At 39.3% G+C, this 4,364-nt stretch overlaps 1 long non-coding RNA gene across 1 annotated transcript; it reads right to left on the bottom strand.

The window, feature by feature from the left end:
* Positions 1–34: 34 nt before the first annotated feature.
* LOC145718516 (uncharacterized) lies at positions 35–4,357 on the bottom strand. Its single transcript, XR_014141865.1, has 3 exons — positions 3,076–4,357; positions 2,854–2,960; positions 35–1,141 (listed from the first exon to the last, which is right to left on the bottom strand). It is a non-coding gene; the product is annotated as an uncharacterized LOC145718516 (long non-coding RNA).
* Positions 4,358–4,364: the final 7 nt, after the last annotated feature.

The following is a 4,364-nucleotide window of genomic DNA, read 5'->3' as shown; positions in this document are numbered from 1 at the left end:
AAAGGCAGTCGCTTAACCAACTGAGCCACCCAGGCGCCCTGCAGAACCAGTTTCAATGGCAATGCTATAGTAGTAGAATCAGAGGAAACAAGGGAATGATAAGAATGTCTTTTCCTTCCAAATGACTTGTGAAAAAAGATGGTCTCTTTGGTCTTAGGGAACTCCTCAGGTTCTTGGAAAATTCAAGGCGGAAAGTATAGGAGATAGCCCTCAAGGGAAATTATAGGGTCTTCTACTAAACTGAACATCTCAAGACCCAAATAACTAGTTAGAAAAAACAAAGACGTTGGGGCACCTGGGTGGCTCGGTCAGTTAAGCGTCTGCCTTCGGCTCAGGTCACGATCTTGGGGTCCTGGGATGGAGCCCCACGTCAGGCTCCCTGCTCAGCAGGGAATCTGCTTCTCCCTCTGTCCCTCCCCGACCCGTGCTCTCTCTCTGTCTCTCTCTCAAATAAATAAAATCTACCAAAAAAAAAAAAAAGAAAGAAAAAGAAAAAACACAGATGTAACATTATTTGTACCCCATGCATAACGGTTATACTTGGAATGAAACAGATACAGTTAGGATCCCTAAGGATAAAGGTCTCAGTAGTCCTGAGATAAAAAATCCTGCACCCATTACAACTTCTTACTAGTCTAGCCTTTTTCTTGATTTCTGGCAAATGATGTGGGCTAACTCACTGTCATCCCAAAACTGCCTGAATCAAACAATGAACTCTCATCTGTTACATAGTTCAACAGGGGCGCCTGGGTGGCTCAGTCGTTAAGCGACTGCCTTCGGCTCAGGTCATGATCCCAGGGTCCTGGGATCGAGCCCCACATCAAGCTCTCTGCTCAGCCAGAAGCCTGCTTCTCCCTCTCCCGCTCCCCCTGCTTATGTTCCCTCTCTCGCTGTGTCTCTCTCTGTAAAATAAATAAATAAAATCTTAAAAAAAAAAACCTAACAGTTAAATTATTATATACCTTAGTTTAGTAATAACTAACATTTTAATGTAAACACTTACACTTTAAGATCATTAAAAATAGAATATTCTTCTGCAGTCCATCCACACACATCTTCAGAAAAGATATTAATACCTTGCTGAAGAAGAACCCTGACTAGATCTGCAGAATCATAATGTACAGCAAGCATGAGGGCTGTTCTAAAATAACAGAGAGAGAACTTCACCCTTAGGAACTTAAGAGTTATTTAAACAGCTAATTTGATATACTTCATCAGGTTAATATCTTGCCTGTCAGTACAGAATTGCCCATTAACATGTTCAAGTGCTCATCTTTGTAAATACCTCCACGGCTAAAATGAAAGGACAAAAAAGAAGCCTCTTGTCCTACTTGGCTAAGACAGTAGAAGTTGCTAATATAAAGTCCTTTGATGGGGGTGCCTCGATGGCTCAGTTGTTAGGCGTCTGCCTTCGGCTCAGGTCATGATCCCAGGGTCCTGGGATCGAGCCCTGCATCGGGCTCCCTGCTCGGCGGGAAGCCTGCTTCTCCCTCTCCCACTCCCCCTGCTTGTGTTCCCTCTCTAGCTGTCTCTCTCTCTGTCAAATAAATAAATAAAATCTTAAAAAAAAAAAAAAAAAAGTCCTTTGATGGACAAGAAACTATGCTGAGGTCACTTATCTGAATAGGTAAAGATTTTAAAAAAGAATTCCCCATTTCTTCCTTAATCTGATACAGTGTACTTCCAAGCCATCTAGAGGACAGGTCCCTATTAAAAGCTATTTGCAGGGGCGACTGGGTGGCTCAGTCGGTTAAGCATCTGCCTTCAGCTCAGTCATGATCTCGGGGTCCTGGGATCGAGCTCCACGTCTGGCTCCCTGCTCTAGCCCCTCCCCCTGCTCATGCTCTCTCTCTCTCTCTCAAATAAATAAAATCTTTAAAAATAAAAAAATAAAAAAGCTTATTTGTAGGCTGAAAATAACAGTATTCATACTAATGGTAATAAAACAGTCATAGTTGCAGTTAATGATGCTAAGATAAGCATGTGGTAGACACTAAATTAAATGCTATATATATATAAAATAGTACACACAACCACCCTTGAAGAATATATTATTATCCTCCTTTTCATATCAGGAAATGTATCTGGTTATGGTAAGTAATGTTTCCAAAGTCACACACCCAGCAAGTAGGAAAGCTAGGAATTAAACCTAGTCTTATGTCAATCTAAAGCCCATCTCTTTTCTCTTTATCACCCACCTATGATTTGTCCTCATTAAAGAAAAAGTCTATTCAATTAAAGTTATCTTTCATCCTTCTATCCTTACCAATGAAAAAAAAAAAATATACTGAACATGAAAAAGAATGATGAGCCCATATTATCTGGTAACAGTAATTATTAATCACTTAGGAATCATCCAACATCAGTATTCTTCAAAAACAAAAAGCAATTTAAAGAGTCATCCAAAAGACACAGCAACTCCTATTTATGTTTAATATTCATCTTTTAAGGAAAATATATATGAAGTAGAAGTTTCAAAAATACTATAAAAGGGTTAAGAAGTCCAATATTGCGTCATAAAGTAAAATAAAAGTTAGGAGTCCACACTTTATAAAACTAATAAAACTAATATGAAACCCCTTTAGCTAATATAAAATCATATGGCAAAAAAAAAAAAAAAAGCCTGCAAATGACATCAGTCAATAATATGAAGGAATATAAATTCTACCATATACTGTTCTTCATGTTGCCCCGTCAGAATAATTGCTTTCTGCCTAACTGATGACATGTTGACATTTTTCACTATATAATTATAAAATAATCCTCTTCTTATTAAGTAAATCTTTCTGACTTGAGTAACTGTACCACTCTAGAACAATATAAGCTTTAAAAAAAACCCCAAAACTACTGTACCTTTGCAACTTATCAACGGCATGTACATTTGCTTCTTTTTCTATTAAAAATTCCACCATTTGCTGTTTGTTCTCACTTACAGCAAGTAAAAATGGTGTGAGTTCATCCTGTAAAAGTGCAAAAACAACTTATAATTTACAAAATTACATATTTCCATACTGAATTTTAAAACTTATAAAGGATCCTCTAAACTCAAATATATAATATACAAAGTACTCTCACCCTTCTGTGCTTTCACCAGCTGCTCCTTCTCTTTCAAATAGCCCTCCTCAGGGGGCCTGGGTGGCTCAGTCGGTTAAGCATCTGCCTTGGGCTCAGGTCAGCTCAGGTCGTGATCCCAAGGTCCTGGGATCCAGTCCCAAGTCAGGCTCCCTGCTCAGAGGGGAGTTGGCCTCTCCCTCTGCTCCACCCCTATGCTCCTACTCTCTCACCCACTCTCTCTCTCTCTCAAATAAATAAATAAAATCTTTTAAAAAAAAAAATAAAACTAAATTAAATAGCCCTCTTCCACCTCTTCAACAGATTAACTGCAGTCATTCTCCAAAACTCACTTCATTGACTGGTTCCAAGAATCTTGGCTTCTATCACAGTATTTATTATGGTATACTCTAGTTATTTTATTGCACCCCCTCTAAACCAAGAGCTTCTTGAGGAAAGGGATTATTTTTTTTCTCTATATCTCCAAAATCTAAAACATAGCAGTAAATGCTTTAAGTATTTTTATTGAGTTAACAACCTAAATGATTATCTCTGGAGTAGTGTTTTTTAAATTACCTTCCAAAGAACATATACTTTGCTGGAAGGTAAGTACTGTGCCCCAATAGAAAGATTCAATGATCATCTATGTTTGAGAAATATTACAAAACTGCACTATATATCTAGCACAAAAGAAATCCGTTTAAATTTGCTTATCCCCATTTGACAATACTTTTTGTGGCAAACATTAACATTTGAGAAATTAGAGATTAGGGGATATAGTTTTGAGAGCTTTCCAATAAAGATGAAGGTTTTTGGGGTGCCTGGGTGGCTCAGTGGTTAAGCGTCTGCCTTCAGCTCAGGCCATGATCCCGGGGTCCTGGGATCAAGCCCCACATCCTGCTCGGCGGGAAGCCTGCTTCTCCCTCTCCCGCTCCCCCTGCTTGTGTTCCCTAGCTCGCCATCTCTCCGTCAAATAAATAAATAAAATCTTTAAAAAAAAAAAAATTAAGGTTTTCTCCAGGTTACACAAACATGCTTGATTCTCTTCTATCAATGGTCCCAGATGGCAACATAAGGCACTCTTGATCCAAATGGATCACTGAGGAGATGGACTCGGAATTAAAAGAGTGGCTTTGGGGCAACTGGGAGGCTCAGTCAGTTAAGCGTCTGTCTTTGGCTCAGGTCATGACCCCCGGGGTCCTGGGATCCACCCCTGCATCAGGCTCCCCTGTTTCTCCCTCTCCCTCTGCCCTTCCTCCATACTCATGTTTGTTCTCTGTCTCTCTCAAGTAAATAAAATCTAAAAAAAAAAA

This window comes from Leptonychotes weddellii, unplaced genomic scaffold, assembly GCF_054177405.1.
Source record: "Leptonychotes weddellii isolate Sample4059 unplaced genomic scaffold, ASM5417740v2 HiC_scaffold_16852, whole genome shotgun sequence".
Taxonomy (NCBI): domain Eukaryota; kingdom Metazoa; phylum Chordata; class Mammalia; order Carnivora; family Phocidae; genus Leptonychotes; species Leptonychotes weddellii.
The sequence above is the reverse complement of the archived record's forward strand: the minus strand, read 5'-3'. Positions and strand labels throughout refer to the sequence as shown.